Raw genomic sequence first — 17,092 nt, forward strand, 5'->3', positions numbered from 1 at the left:
GTTGCCTTTTTGTTTTGCTGATGGTTTCCTTCACTGTGCAAAAGCTTTTTATTTTGATGTAGTCTCAGTAATTTATTTTTGCTTTTGTTTCCCTTGCCTTAGGAAACATGTCTAGAAAAATGTTGCTATGGCTGATGCCAGAGAAATTACTGCCCGTGTTCTAGGATTTTTATGGTTTCAGCCTCACATTTAAGTCTTTAATCCATTTTGGATTTATTTTTGTGTACAGCATTAGAAAGTGGTCCAGTTTCATTTTTTTGCATGTAGCTGTCCAGTTCTCCCAACACAATATAGTTCACTTTACAAAATATTTTCTTCTTGAGCACCTCAGGGGCTCGATTGGTTGTCTGCCTTCCTCGCAGGTCGCAGGTCATGGAATAATGGAGCCCCACCGCAGGCTCCCTGCTCAACAGGGAGTGTGCTTCTCCCTCTCCCTCTGTTCCTTCCCCCTGCTCCTGCATTCACTTTTTCTCTCTCTCTCTCTCTCTCAAATAAAATAAATAATCTTTTCTTTTTAAGATTTTATTTATTTATTCATGATAGACATTGAGAGAGAGAGAGAGGCAGAGACACAGACAGAGGGAGAAGCAGGCTCCATGCCAGGAGCCCAACGTGGGACTCGATCCTGGGACTCCAGGATCACACCCTGGGCCAAAGGCAGGCACTAAACCGCTGAGCCACCCAGGGATCCCTAAAATAAATAATCTTTAAAAAATATTTTCTTCTTTAGTTTTTCTCTTAAAACTTTAAGGCCACCGTAGTAAATAATAAATAGAAAGCTAAACGTTCTTTACATACTCTAATCAAAGGGGAAAATGAGATCATATGTTTTGTGCTTAAAGGTTAGATTATCAATCTGCTTGAAAATTACAGCATTCATGGGGCGCCTGAGTGGTGCAGTCACTTAAGCCTCTCACCCTTGGTTTTGTTTTTTTGTTTTTTTGTTTTTTTTTTTTAATTTTTTTTTTATTTATTTATGATAGTCACAGAGAGAGAGAGAGAGGCAGAGACATAGGCAGAGGGAGAAGCAGGCTCCATGCACCGAGAGCCCGATGTGGGATTCGATCCCGGGTCTCCAGGATCGCGCCCTGGGCTGAAGGCAGGCGCCAAACCGCTGCGCCACCCAGGGATCCCCTCACCCTTGGTTTTGACTCATGTCATGATCTCAGGGTTGTGAGATCCAGCCCCATGTTGCTTTCCGTGTAGAGTTTGCTCTGCCCCTCCCCACTGCCACACTCTGTCTCTCAAAAAAAAAAAAAAATAATAATAATAATTTAAAAATCACAGCATTTTTCAGGTTTTTATATTTGTAGGTTATATATATATATATATTGATCAGTAAATACGTATCAAAGCTGAAAATAATAAATTACATTATTGTAATTACAAACATAATTACAAAAATTTATCAGAAGCAGATTACATTTTTGTGGGAAATGTACTTAAAGAATCATAGATATTTTTGACTTTATGTCCTGAGTTTAATCCTAGCCATTTTAGCACCCTTTATATCTCATGTATGGTAATTATGATTTAAATGTGTAAGAATTAAGAAATTCAAAGCTTATATGTATTTAGAAGCTTTTCTGACCACATGTTCAAATGAAATTTTTGTTCTCAAAGTGATCATTTTTTCCTTTTGTATTTGAAATATAGCTAAATTAAAAAAAAATGAAATATAGCTAAATTATAATAGCTATCAAATTTATAAGTGATTTAAATCATTTCAAAATCACAATGAAAAGTTTGAGTTTATTTATTTATTTATTTTAAAGATTTTATTTATTCATGAGAGACACAGAGAGAGAGGCAGAGACATAGGCAGAGGGAGAAGCAGAGACATAGGCAGAGGGAGAAGCAGGCTCCCTGCCATGAGCCTGATAATGGGACCCCAAGATCATGACTGAACCAAAGGCAGATGCTCAACCACTGAGCTACTCAGGTGCCCTGAGTTTTTTTTCTCTTCAGGTATGGAAGTGATATCAACATCATGTTTGTGGATCTCTGATAGAAAGGGGATGCGACACAGACCAGTACATTTGGCCCAAAATCCACAAATCCAAATACGTAATAAGTGTTTCTGAGTAAATGTGTCTTCTACAAAACCTGTGAGACCAAGCCTCCATCTGCTTAAGTATCTCTCCCTCTGCCCTCCCCCCTCTTTTCTCTAATAAATGCTCAACTGCTGAGCCACCCAGGCATCCCTGGCCAAACTTTTTTAATGGGTTACTAAAGGCCAAGTATAGAACCATCATAGCTACAGATATGAGAGGCATTCACTCTCACTTGCAGTCTTTTCTCACAGACCTCTAGAAAAAGAAAGATTGGGAAGCAGGGTAGAAGACCAGAGAGACAATCCTTCACTGGTACAGGCCTGGAAGAAGACACTGACTGCAACTTACAGAAAGACCAGAGGCCCCATTTAGGACCCTTTTGATGTAAGACCAAAATTCTTAAGTCACTGGGAAAGGGGCAGCATATCTGTTCCCTCCAGAGTATAGGTGAAGACCCATTGTAGCTGCCAGAAGTATAAAGAGAAAGCCATCCACTCTTGGCAGACAGGAAGGAAATCTTATACCGGTACCATTGCTGGGAGAAGAATAGGAAACTCCCCTGCATAAAGCTTGCTGATGGTACCAGGCAGAATTTGGCTGCCATGGGGAGGAGAGACAGAACCACTGAGAAAGGCCCACTGCAAGACCCGGACATGTGGGATCTGCCTGGGACTGAGGCTGGACCAGGACAACAGAGAACTGTCCCTTTTACATCTCTCACCATGTAAGCAACAAGCAATGAGTAGTAGCAAGTAGCAGCAGCCTATCACGGGCAAGGCACAAGAGTATAGAAACTCCCTGTCTGGAGCAGGTGCCTAGTGAAGGCTGAACGGTGAAGGTGGAATAGGAACAACAACAACAAAAAAACCCTGGCATCCTCGGCCCATGCTAACCACGAAGTGACACTAGAGCATTTTGAAGCTGGTGGTACACCAAAGTTAACTGCAGCAACAGCAAAACTCAAAGCCAGCTTAACTCCTGACTTGATTTACTCAATTTATCATACCAATGGCCTAACTGAAGAAAAAAAGTGTTCCCATTTCCCTGTGTAAATACTGCATACTTCAGTCTATGTTGTCTTCTATAAAATCTCTGGCATTCCATCAAAAGCACAAGCATTTAAAAAAAAGCAAGAAAAGGGGTATCTGGCTGGCCCAGTCAAAGAAGTGTGTGACTTTTGGGCTTGGAGTTGTGAGTTTAAGCCCCATGTTGAGTCCACACTCAAGTGGAGATCACTTAAATAAATAAAACTTAAAAAAAATAAAAAAAGCAAGAATACAATTCACTCGTAAGAGATGAAGCAGTCGGGACACGCCTGGGTGGCTCAGTGGTTGAGCATCTGCTTTTGGCTCAGGCTGTGATCCTGGGGTCCTGGGATCAAGTCCCACATCGGGCTCCCTGCGAAGAGCCTGCTTCTCCCTCTGCCTATGTCTCCACCCCTCTCTCTCTATGTCTCTCATGAATAAATAAATATAATCTTTAAAAAAAAAAAAAAGCCACCCTGGGTGGCTCAGCGGTTTGGCGCCTGCCTTTGGCCCGAGGCGCGATCCTGGAGTCCCAGGATCGAGTCCCACATCGGGCTCCCTGCATGGAGCCTGCTTCTCCCTCTACCTGTGTCTCTGCCTCTCTCTCTCTCTCTCTCTCTCTCTCTCTGTGTGTGTCTATCATAATCAATCAATCTTTAAAAAGAAAAGAAAGACAAAATATATAAAAAATTAAAAATTAGTTTCATTCTTCTGCATGTGGATGTCCAATTTTCCCAGCACCATTTATTGAAGAGACTGTCTTTCTTCCAGTGGATAATCTTTCCTCCTTTATCGAATATTAGCTGACCATAAAGTTCAGGGTCCACTTCTGGATTCTCTATTCTGTCCCATTGATCTATGTGTCTGTTTTTGTGCCAGTACCACACTGTCTTGATGACCACAGCTTTGTAGTACAACCTGAAATCTGGCATTGTGATGCCCCCAGCTATGGTTTTCTTTTTTAAAATTCCCCTGGCTATTCGGGGTCTTTTCTGATTCCACACAAATCTTAAAATAATTTGTTCTAACTCTCTGAAGAAAGTCCATGGTATTTTGATAGGGATTTCATTGAATGTGTACATTGCCCTGAGTAACAGTGACATTTTCACAATATTAATTCTGCCAATCCATGAGCATAGAATATTTTTCCATCTCTTTGTGTCTTCCTCAATTTCTTTCAGAAGTGTTCTATAGTTTTTAGGGTATAGATCCTTTACCTCTTTGGTTAGATTTATTCCTAGGGATCTTATGCTTTTGGGTCCAATTGTCAATGGGATTGACTCCTTAATTTCTCTTTCTTCAGTCTCATTGTTAGTGTGTAGAAATGCCACTGACTTGTGGGCATTGATTTTGTATCCTGCCACGCTACCAAATTGTTGTATGAGTTCTAGCAATCTTGGGGTGGAGGCTTTTGGGTTTTCTATGTAGAGTATCATGTCATCGGCGAAGAGGGAGAGTTTGACTTCTTCTTTGCCAATTCGAATGCCTTTAATGTCTTTTTGTTGTCTGATTGCTGAGGCTAGGACTTCCAGTACTATGTTGAATAGCAGTGGTGAGAGTGGACATCCCTGTCTTGTTCCTGATCTTAGGGGAAAGGCTCCCAGTGCTTCCCCATTGAGAATTATATTTGCCCTGGGCTTTTCGTAGATGGCTTTTAAGATGTCGAGGAATGTTCCCTCTATCCCTACACTCTGAAGAGTTTTGATCAGGAATGGATGCTGTATTTTGTCAAATGCTTTCTCTGCATCTAATGAGAGGATCATATGGTTCTTGGTTTTTCTCTTGCTGATATGATGAATCACATTGATTGTTTAAATAAAAAAAAAAAGATAAAGCAGTCAAGACAAGACTCCTATAAGATTCAGATGTTGGAACTTAAAATTACTATGTTAAAGGCCCTAGTTGAAAAAATAGTCATAACATGCATGAACAGATGGGTATTTGAGCAGAGAGATGGAAATTATAAGAAAGGTTCAAATAGAAATGTTGTAAAACAGTAGTAAAGATGAAGAATGACTTAAGTGGCTTATTAGTAGATTTGCCATGTCGAAGGAATCAATAAACTTAGCAATAGTCAGTAGAAATTGAAACACAAAAAGAAAAGAGTGAAAAAAATCTGAGCATTTAAGAGCAATATCAAATATCCAAACACACATGTAATTGGAATACCAGTAAGAAAACAGAAAGCAAGCAGGACAGAAAGAATACTTGACAAGATAATGACCAGTAATTTTATAAGCAAAACAAAGAACTTTAAACCACAAATCTAAGAATCTTGGGGGAACTTCAAGAAAGATTAAAAGAAAAAAATACACATTGTATTGAAACTGCTAAAAACCAAAGACAAAATATTGAAGCCAGAGGAAAAAGGTACATTAATTTACAGAAGAACAAATATAAGAAATACATCAACTTTTCTTATTATAAGACACACAGTCCAGAAGACAATACAGTGACATTTTAAAGTGCTGTGGGAGGGGGGGAGGATTTAAAAACCCCAAAATAAAAGAAAAAACCCACAGTCAACCCAGAATTCTATATCCAAGCAAAAATACTTTTCAAAAATGAAGGCAAAATAAATACTTTTTTTCCAGGTAAACAAAACCTGGGAGACAGGCATGTACTAAAACAAACACACAAAAAACCTTAAGAGGAAATCTTTCAGGTAGAAATTAAATGATACCAGACAGAAACTTGGATTTATGCAAAGAAATGAAGAGCTTCTGAGCTGGTTTAAGTGAAAGTGTAATAAAAGATTTCTTATTTTTTTGGTCAAATGATAACTGTCAAATGCAAAATATTGTTTATTTTTAGTGACTATAAGAATAAGATGACAAGATAGCAAGAAAAATGAGATACAAGAATTCAAAGTATATGGACAAAAGCTTTTTACAGTATATGTTGTGATATAATGTGATTTGAAAGTGGATTATCAGTGACAGATGTATATTGTAAACTCTATAGAGTAATCATTAAATACATTTAAGTAGTACTAAATTAAAATTACTTAGTTATTTTTAAAAACCCACCAAAACAACAACTACTTAGTTGTACAAAAAGGAAATAAGATTATTGATTTAAATCCAGCCATATCAATAATTACATTAAATATAAATAAACATCTCAAATAAATGACATTGTCAGATCAAATTAAAAAAGACCCAAGTCTGTGCTGTCAAGAAGAAACTAACTTTACATATAAAGACATGGGTTAAAAGTAAAAGGATAGAAGAAAACAAACAGTGCAAACACTAATTAAAAGAAACCTTAGTGGCTATATGAATATCAGAGATATCAAAATAAAGTTTCTTATCCATGATTTTGCCCTTTACCACTATTATTATTGATGTTATATAGAATAAGATTTTATTTATGTAAAATGCCCCCAAATTTTTACCTTTGGCCCTAGCCTTTTCCCCATTTCACTCCAAAGGTTTAACATCATCTAGGTAGGGCTTAACACAGCTAGCTTTATAAAATATCATTAAACATTTTTTTAACTAGGAAAAATCTCCCAAGATTGTTTTTTGCTACAGAAAATAACACTGCTGAAGTAAATGCTGGGTATAATTCGTATATAAACATAATTCAGGCCTAATGGCAGTGCTTAAAAGACATACCTTAACACAGCAAACCTATAATGGTTAGGAATAAAAAGTAATGAGAGTGATAGACATTGAAAGTGGAAAGGACAAATTAAAGATAAGGAGCTTAGGAACATGAAGTCTTTGAAGCAGATTTTATTGACTTCTTTTTTTTTTTTTTTTTTTTAGATTTTATGACTTCTGAGTAGTGTTTATTACATCTATTTAAAAAAAAGAAGTTCTAAAGGGACTGTCTTTAAACACAGTTCTCATTGCCAACAATATCTGGTCTAGGGAGAATCCAAGTAGCTTTCTCTCCCATTTCCTTTCCTACATAGTATCATCTCCTTTAAGGTGTAGAAGAGCTAAAGAACTGGACTTATTTGATGTTGTTCAGAAGCAATAGGGTACTAATTAGCTGGAACTGAGTTTCCTAAGATAGATTTTTTTCTGCCTTTCATCCTCTCTAGCTTTTTTTTCTCCTTGAAACCTCAATTTTTAGAAGAACCTGTATGTTTGGAATAATGAGCAGCTGTGCTCCATGAAGTGTGTAGGGATAATTATCTTATTCATTATACAGCTTAATGCTTCTTTTCTCCTTCCTCCCTTAACTAACCTGGCTGGTTTGGGTAATGGAACAAGGAAGCAGATATTGTGAAGGAGCTAGTGCATCAATTAAACAGAACCACTTCAGTCATGTATTCTTTCTCCCACCTGTAGTGGGACTTCCAATTACTCGGTCTAACTTCTCTTGGCTAACTATTCCTAGGGCCCCGTATCTTGCCTGACCTATATGGTTGACCCATTTCAGTTCTGTCTTATCACCATCCAAGACTTCCATGTCTCTTTGATCTATGCTAATCCCCACTCTGCATTCCTCCTACTTCCAAGGGTTTCTGATTTTGTTTTCTGGTCACAAAGTCCTGCCGGATGATGATGCTATTTGTGCAATTGTTGCTCGTTAGCAAATTGGACTTTTGCCATTCTCCAGTAATTCTTTTATTAATTTCATATTGAACTAAGCCCCAGATAGCACCTATTCTAGTCTCTCTCCTTCTTAATTCCAAATGTATACCTCAATTCTCTTTTTGATACATGCTTTTGCATTTCTGAGGTTTACTCTTTCAAATGTGAACATTTATAGCTACTCTAGCCCAAATTTCTTTTTTTTATTTTTTTATTTATAATAGTCACACACAGAGAGAGAGGCAGAGACATAGGCAGAGGGAGAAGCAGGCTCCATGCACCAGGATCCCGACGTGGGATTCAATCCCGGGTCTCCAGGATCGCGCCCTGGGCCAAAGGCAGGTGCTAAACCACTGCACCACCCAGGGATCCCTAGCCCAAATTTCTTATGGCTCTACTTTAGGCCTTTTTTTTTTTTTTCCTTTTGGATTAAATAAAGAGTTGTGCTTTTTTCCCTCTATAAAGGTAACTCTCCCACTTCAGCCTTGATCCCATCTCATTCTGCTCTTGACAAAGGGAGAGGGAGAAAGGTATAGTCCTGAAAGAAGAAAAGAGTTAAATGTAGAGAAAGGAAGGGAGAAAAAAGAAAGAAGGAAAAAGGGGGTTTGCTGAGACAATGAAGTGGGAAAGGAGAAAAGGGGAAAGAATAGGAAGTTAGTGATGGCATTCAGGTGAGAAAAGGAGAAAGACAAGAAGAGAGGGAATGGGTATAGAATTAGCAGGATTGCTTATTCTCATCTATGGAATGAGGGATGGCTTGATGATACTTCAAGTCACTTGTAACCATCCATGCTTCATAATTGTATTCTTTCTCAACCCCTCATCCTCCTCCTGCCTGTACTTCCTAAGTTCCGCCCCCCCCACCCCCTCACCTCCACCTTTTTCAATGTCTTTACTGAGGGCTGTCCCCTGCCCTGCCCTCTGACACAACCTCCTCATCTCCCACAGACATTCTTGATCTACTCTGTATCCTCGAAAGACCCATACTATTTGTCATTTAGCCTTCATTAGTATCCTACTTTGTAGGAGTATTTTCTTACAGCCTTTCTCCTTCTGTAGGATGTACATTTCCTAGAGACAATGGTTAGTTCACTCATCTCTGCACTACCTGCACTCTACCTGCACCTTAAATGGTGGGTTCCTAGTAAGTGTTTATTGGATCAAATATATTAAATGGCTATTTTCCCACCTACTGCAGGGGCTTTGTTAACAATTTTCTTTCTCTTTCTGTCTGTTCACCCATTCATTTGTTCACTCTTGAGTAGTTGCTATGTATTGGGTACTGTTCCAAACCTTGGGGATGCTGTGGTAAATGTAACAGGTAAAATCCCTGTAAATAAGTAAATAAAATTAGAAAAATTTTAGATGATAATAAGTGCTGTGAAAAAAAATAAAGGGTTTACAGAAGAATGCCAAGTGTCAACTGGCAAATGTGGAAAGAGCACTAATATTGGAAAGCCAGCATTTTGCAACGATCTCAGTAAAGATTAGATCAGGCAAGAATCATCAATGAATGCTAAATAAAAAGGGAAATTTTAATGAGGAGAAAGATACTTGCATGTCTTAAAGTATCTCCTCACAGATTTGTTCATTAGTTGAGAAGGAGAACAAAAGATAGTACTTTCATTGGGTAATCAAAATTAATAACACTGTAGGGGGCAGATAAACATTGTGTGCTTCCAGATGGAATATCTGAGCAGGATACATTTCCTATGTAATATTCTGCCCAAGAGTGCATGACCTGAATATAGTCACAGGGAAGAATCACACCAACCTTAAACACAGGGGAAGAGGTTAAAAATTTTGAATCTGGGTAAGTGATATATGGGTATTCTTTATACCATTCTTAGAGCTTTTCTCCAAGTTTGAAACTAATTTCATATAAAAAGCAAAACATTTTTTAAAAGGTATTGCTTTATTTAAAAAATAATGTCAATATCAATTTGCATTTTCTACCAGCATCAATTAAAAAATCATAAAGCAGGGTCATGAATAATGAAGGAAGCAAGGTGAGTGATTTGCTACTTTAAATCATTTAGTTGAGGGATCCCTGGTTGGCGCAGCAGTTTAGTGCCTGCCTTTGGCCCAGGGCGCGATCCTGGAGACCCGGGATCGAATCCCACGTCGGGCTCCCAGTGCATGGAGCCTGCTTCTCCCTCTGCCTATGTCTCTGCCTCTCTCTCTCTCTCTCTCTCTCACTGTGTGCCTATCATAAATAAGTAAAATAAAATTAAAAATTAAAAAAAATAAATCATTTAGTTGAGGAAGTTTTTTCTGGAATAACATTTGCAGCGAATGAAGGAGGTGAAGGAGGAAATTTTGCAAACATCTGGGGAAGAGTATTCCAAATTGAAGGAGTAGGAAGAATGAAGATTTTGAGATGGGAATGACTTTGTTGTGCCCAAGACCAGCAAGAAGGCCAGTGTGGCTGGAGAGGAGTGTTGCAAGGGGGGCAGTAGTAGGAAATGAGAAATGAGATGTAGAGAGCAGATCACATAGAGCCCTGTAGCCTCTGGAAAGAAATTTGGATTTTATTCTGAGCGTGATGAGATTCCTGTGGAAGGGTTGAGCAGGGGAATGGTAAATTCTAATTTACATTAAAAAAAAAATCCTCCTGGCAGCTAGCTGGAAAACAGATTATAGGGAGACAATACTGGGAACAGGGGGACCAACTGGAAGATTGTTACAGTATTCCAGATAAGAGATGATAGTGGCGTGGGCCCTGGTGGAGGTGTCACAGTGGTCAGGTGTGGGCTGTATGTTGATGATATATATACCTGATAGAGCTGCTGAAGAATGAGTTCACTTCACAAATTATTAAAGTAGGGATCCCTGGGTGGCTCAGTGGTTGAGTACCTGCCTTCAGCCCAGGGTATGATCCTGGAGACCCAGGATTGAGTCCCACATTGGGCTTCCTGTACAGAGCCTGCTTCTCCCTCTGCCTCTCTCTCTCTCTTTGTGTCTTTCATGAATAAATAAATAAATAAATAAATAAATCTTTTTAAAAATTATTAAAATGAATCGGATGTGGAGTGTAATAGAAAGCAAAGGCAAGGATTAATTACTCCTAAGTTTCCGAAAATTACTGGGTGAATGATGATGCTATTTATTGGGAACACTGAAGAGAAAATTAGTCATTCTGTGAAGGGCATGTGAAGTTTGAGAAGCCTGATAGATCTCCAAGTGAAAAATCAAGTAAGCAGTTTGTTATCAAAGCTCAGGGAAGAAGTTGAGACTGGGGATATAAATCTGAGAGTTGACAGTATGGATGCTATTTAAAGCTGTGGGTATGGGGATCCCTGGGTGGCGCAGCGGTTTGGCGCCTGCCTTTGGCCCAGGGCGCGATCCTGGAGACCCGGGATCGAATCCCACGTCGGGCTCCCGGTGCATGGAGCCTGCTTCTCCCTCTGTCTGTGTCTCTGCCTCTCTCTCTCTCTCTCTGTGACTATCATAAATAAAAAAAAAATAAAAAAAAAATAATTAAAAAAAAAAAAAAAAGCTGTGGGTATGAATGAGATCAGTCTAGGACTGAGTATAAAAAGGAAAGAGAAGCATCCCAGGTTTAAAAGGGAAAGTAGACTCAACAGATGATCACCCTGCAGTTTAAGGAACATGCTAATTGGCTGTACATTTTATGGCTAGAAAGCACTAATCATTCTTTTTTTTTTTTAAAATGTTTTTTTTTTTTTATTTATTTATGATAGTCACAGAGAGAGAGAGAGAGGGGCAGAGACACAGGCAGAGGGAGAAGCAGGCTCCATGCACCGGGAGCCCGATGTGGGACTCGATCCCGGGTCTCCAGGATCGCGCCCTGGGCCAAAGACAGGCGCTAAACCGCTGCGCCACCCAGGGATCCCACTAATCATTCTATGTTAACATCTGCCTCTCTGTAACTTCTCACTGTTAGGTCTAGTTCTCTCCTATTGGGTGTTAGAAACAGGTCTTTCAGTGGGACAGTGTTTCAGGTATTTGATGGCAGCAGTTATAACCCAAAGTCTGCATGTTATGTTCCTTTTACTCTTCCTTATAGTATATTGATTGTTTCCAAGCTCTTTACTAATTTGACCATATTCTGGTCAGTATATCTTGCATAGAGTTAGGTATGCTAGGACAGAACACAGTCATTACCAAGTATGGTAGGTCTGTTTCTTCCCAAACATGCAATGATGAAACCAACATTTGTCAAATGCTTTACAACTGACAACTCTTTCATTTCCACAGCAAACTTGTAAATATGTACAGATGTTTTTATTGTTGTTGGTGGTTTCATTATACAGATGGGAAAACAGAGGCTCAGAGAGGTTAAGTAGCCTCACTACTCTTAGACTATCCCAATGTTTACAGAGGTTATTAAATTCTATTGCTCGATACTGTGGTTTTCAGTGTTCTAATAAAACTGACCAAGATTTTTTTCAGTGACTTGATACCAGCTAACTTTCCTACCTTCTCTAGGTGTGATATTTTTCAACCTTAATATTATCTTGAGAACTTTCTCTCCTATATACATATTCGCTCCCCTCCTATCTACTATCCACTCAAAGCAAGGGTGATATTTTTAAAAATATGAATCAGATCACATGACTCCCTGCTCAAAATCCCCCAAAGACTTCTTTCTGCATCAGAATAAAATCCAGACTGCTCAGTGTGACCTAAAAGGCTCTCTCTCTCTCTCTCTATATATATATATATGTATATATATATAGCACCCCATTAAGGTAGAAATGGGCAGTTTCTGAAGAAGTGTATAATTATCAGTGTGCCTAATAATAGAAATGATACCAATTCCTTTTTTTCCATAAGTTAACCCAAAGTCTATCAAATACATTCACTGATAAATCCAAGACAAACTGCCTTTGTTAATCATTTTATAAAAGAGTTGATTCTGTGTGATGAGAAAAACTTTTAACAGAATTGATTCACTGATGAGTGACACATTTATTCTGAATTTCAGTAAATAACACTTGTTAAAGTTTTTCCTTTCCTACTTTTTAACAGGGGAATTTAGCTTATAATATAAGCACAGAGTTATTTCTTGGGTTTGGTAGTTAGATTTAATCAAAACGGTCAGTTATCCAGCACTGTTGCCATGCACTAATCTAGACTTTTGGGGGAAAAAAAAAAAAAAAAGAGGTGTGTGAGTGTGTGTGGATGTGTAGCAGAGTGCAGAGGGAACCACGTAGGGCTGGAAATGCTTATGATTGAGTCAACCTACACACCAAAGTTGTTACTCCAATTTTGTTTCTCTGGGTTATTTCAGAATTACCTTGCAAAGGATGAAAGATCTAATGCAACAGGAACGATGTCTCTAAGTGTTGGACCTCAGTTTTTAGGGTTTGGAAGAGTCAGTGAAAATAATCTGTCCAATGCAGCCAATGCAAATTGGGAAACCCCAGTTGTGTCTTGTGCCACGGTAATCTTTATAGTTCTGCTGATACATCTCTTCTAAGAAACCTAATTATCATTTTTTATTATTATAAATGCACAAAACAAAACAGGTTACTTAATTATAAAATATGTGCAAATGTGTGCATGAAAATGATGTGATTTTTCAATTTTCTTGATAAGGAATTCTTGCCAAAAAGGTATCTTAAAATCTAAATGTTAATCTTGGTTGTACTTGTCAACTCTGAATGGACAGGCACCACTCTTTAGCGTGATGAGCTTCCCACAGTCAGGTTAGGGAGAATGCAGGCACTTTTATCCTATAAATATAATTTCCATAATACTTCCCATGTAATGAAGTCAGAAAAAATACTTTAGGTAGAAATGTAGTTCCAAGAGCCTTGTGATTATTGCATTTTGTGTCATTCTGCCTACATTACAACAGATCAGACCTAGGAAGTCCTGGAAATACTATGTTGAGTATTTTCTAATTACTGCATCAGTATGATCAATCATTTTCTAAGTTTCCCAGTTTCTTGAAAGAGCGAAGCCTATGCTCATGACACTTCATGGGAAACAGCACAAAATTAGTTTCTATGTCCCTCTATATTTCTCCTGGTGTCACAAAAGTACATATATTATATAAATGAAATATGTGGTTCTGACAGAAAAGTCTTACACCAAACTACAATTAATGAATACAAGAATTAGAAATCAAAACTTTGTTTAGTCTGAGGAAAAACAATTCTTTAAACTGTAACCACATGGCTGTTTCTTGTTTGCATCAACTCTGGGTGACTGTTATTGTCTTCTGAGAATTCTCTGGGGCAGGGGCCTGACTTTGTTGAATAAGCCAATTGTTTTCCTTTGTGTTGCCCATCTAGTAAGTTCCCATCTGGTTTGTATCAGACTGTTTTCACAGCCAACAACTGCTGCCTTCTCTATATCCTGACACTTCAGGGCCCCACGCTATCAAAGCACACGGCTGCGATGGCCTTGCTGGCAGGGCCTATACAGCTGTGCCTCACAGCTTGGAACTATTACCCAGAGTAATGGTAACGGAGAACTTGGACTGGCCCTTATTCCCATTGGTGTCGTGTGTACAGTGAGCAGAAGTCCACCCTCCCCTCTCCACCCCTTCACACCCAAAACTTACTAGTCAACAGAAAATCTTTAAAGCTCTAATTTTAGGATATGGAATGGTAGTGTTCTTCTTTTCTAGTGGCTTCCTGAATTGGAAAGCTCATTTTTCATTCTTTCACTCTTTTTCAAAAGTTACCAGGGCTGGCTTAGGGAAGTAAACTGGTCACTCTGTCTCATGTAATTTTTGCTTCCAAATTTAGTGAGGAATGGCTAGATATGGCAAAACCCACTATAAAAGCTACACAAATAATACAGTGTAGTTTTAGTGATAGTCACAGGCCGTAATTTGAGAGTTTTCATAGTTAGGAAGGATTTCCATCTTGGAAAATGGATTTTCTGTATGTAATCTATAGAAGCATTTGAGTTCAAACTGCTTAGTAATAACTATTAGAGAGTTACTTTGCCTTCAGCTTTGTTAGCCATCAAACGTCACTTATAAGAATATGATAGTAGTGACCTGTAACAGTCTGTGACCTTGTGTAATTAAAGTTGTACGAGTTATTGAATAGGAGTTGAGTTTAAATGTAGCTGTGATGTCATTGCTTCATAAAGTGAAACAGCAAACCTTTTTGGCACCAAAAAGAAAGAACTAAATGACTTTTACAGACTGTATTAATATTTTAGAAATGCCTTCAAGATTAGGTAAAATGATACTAGTTTGTGATTTCAAAGAAATTTAGTGGCTACTTGTCACAGAGCATCGAGTACCCTCTCTGTAGTAAGTCCTGTGGAGTCAAATTAAAGCAACAACAACAAAAACTCACCTTCTGCTTCTAAATAATTTCAGCTTTCTGGCACTTCAAAATTTTAAGAAAAGAAACAGAAAGAGATTTGTCTTTGTTGTTAGCAGGATGGCCTGTGACTTGATGTTAAAGGTTAGTAAAGTTAGTTATTTGGCTCTCTCAATCCTTGGAAAACAGTTCAAAACTGAAAAGGAATCACCTTTCAATTGCTGAAACTAATCTATTGTTTTTTTTCGATTTCCACTTTCTATGAAAGTATAATATACATAGAGATATAAGTATCCATATCAAGAGTATAGAACTGAAAGAATTTTCAAAAACTGAGCTCCCTTTTATAACCCATACCCAGCACGCAGAACATTGCCAGCACCCTGCAGCCACCCTCATGTTGCCTTTGTAACAACCTCCACCCCGCAAGGATTGAGATTAGTTCTCTTGGGCATTTTTTACTGTAAGTAAATGAAATCATACAGAATATATGACTCCTTTCACGAGGCAAACCTAGTGTAATTTTTAAGATTATTTTAGTTTTCAAACCGTTATGGCATGCTTTTATAAAGAATTATCTGAGAGGAATGTGTTTTAGTAGCTGTGTCACAGGCTATTCAACCAACAGGAAGTGCATTGTAGATAAAGTTGTCTACTAAAACATCAAATCTCTCAGTTCTCAACCAAATTTTAATGTTGGAATGTTCCTCTAGACATTCCTGCCCCAAAAAGGCAGGGACTCTTTGTCATAACACCCCACAGCGATACATTCAAGTACTTAAGTGTTTTTTAATGAACTTTAATAATTAGGTGTACACTATGCGAATAAAGCATGGTGTACGTTCAGGATAGGTGGGTCATCTATTTTCTGAATTACCAATCAGTTTCTTGGCAGTTGAATATAAGCTTTTATGCTGCCAAGATACTATTTCTAAAATTCTATTATTAGATATGCAGCCAAAAAGTAATTTAATCTGGCCAGATTATTTGTTTAAAAGGTGTTAATTTCTTTTCTTTTTATATATCTTTAACTACTCTAATAAGGTTCCTTTTTTTACCCAGTGAACTCAAATTAGTGTAAAAGATCGAGATATCCTAAAAAGTAACCTAATCTGGCCAGATTATTTGTTTAAAGGTGTTAATTTATTTTCTTTTTATATATTTTTAACTACTCTAATAATGGTCCTTTTTTTCCCAGTGAACTCAAATTGGTGTAAAAGATTGAGGTATCTTAAGATCGAGGTTACTAGTTTTAGATTTCACCTTATTAGCTTTTTTGTTTCATATTCTGGATGGCACCCATTTAGAAACTCTTCTTCTGTGGCCTAAAATATTTATTAGGAGACTTCATATTTATATTATTATTTTGCAGTTAACAGCCCTATGCAGTTTTCTTAAGTAATCCATAAAGAATTTGTTTAAAATGATAATATAACAATTTATAGATTTAAGTATTGCTATACAGGTGATTCTTACTAAAGATAGTATTAAAAATGAAAAGATTAACTTTCTGTCCAATATAAAAAATGTTTACAATAAGAGTACAAACATTGTAAAGCCCAGGTTGCTATCCTCTTAAATACCACTTTTTGAAATATTACAACATAGCCTTCTTTCAAATTGGCACCATACAGTTACAAGACTTTGGTTTTTTTGGTTTTTTTTAGCTACAAGTTTTTGACCATTTAAAATAAAATAAAATAAGTATCAAAATAAAGTGAGTGTTTGGAAGAAGCATAGTGTACAAATGATACAATCCCAGTAACCTTGTGTGCCCTCATTTAAAGTTTTTTGAGCTGTATCCCTGCTTTCTCAGCCTTGGATTTCATTTCCAATTCTCAGATCACTTGTTTTGATTTTGTGATATCTTTAAACATTAAATAAAAATTAATACATTCGTCCTTTGTGGTAAAGATAAAAAGATAAATTATATTCGCAGGTAATTTATGACTCAATTTTTAGCCAATGTTACCCACTCCTAATTTCTATATAAATTCACAGATCAAATGTTTGGAAATTTTTTCTTTTCATCCTTTGACTTAAATACCAATGAGTGCTGTTTCTTCCATTTTGACCAGTAGGAAGGGGACATTTAAGAGGCAACAAACTTGATAAGCAGTTTTTAAATCATGTTGGCCAGGGTATAGGTTGTGTTGCCAACTTACTCCTCACCTGCAGAGCATAATTCTCACCCTTTCAGTAAACCT

At 37.6% G+C, this 17,092-nt stretch overlaps 1 protein-coding gene across 7 annotated transcripts in view; it reads left to right on the top strand.

The window, feature by feature from the left end:
* KIAA0586 (KIAA0586 ortholog) overlaps nt 1-17,092 on the top strand; it is a 109,150-nt gene that overhangs the window by 78,885 nt on the left and 13,173 nt on the right. Inside the window, exon 30 of one of the 7 annotated variants that reach the window (XR_003135409.3) lies at nt 12,887-13,039. The exons of the other annotated variants lie outside the window; for them this stretch is intronic. The gene's annotated coding sequence lies outside the window, so the exon portion shown is untranslated. The remainder of the gene's footprint in view (nt 1-12,886; nt 13,040-17,092) is intronic. 7 annotated transcript variants of the gene reach the window in all.

Source organism: Canis lupus, chromosome 8 (genome assembly GCF_003254725.2).
Source record: "Canis lupus dingo isolate Sandy chromosome 8, ASM325472v2, whole genome shotgun sequence".
Lineage (NCBI taxonomy): Eukaryota > Metazoa > Chordata > Mammalia > Carnivora > Canidae > Canis > Canis lupus.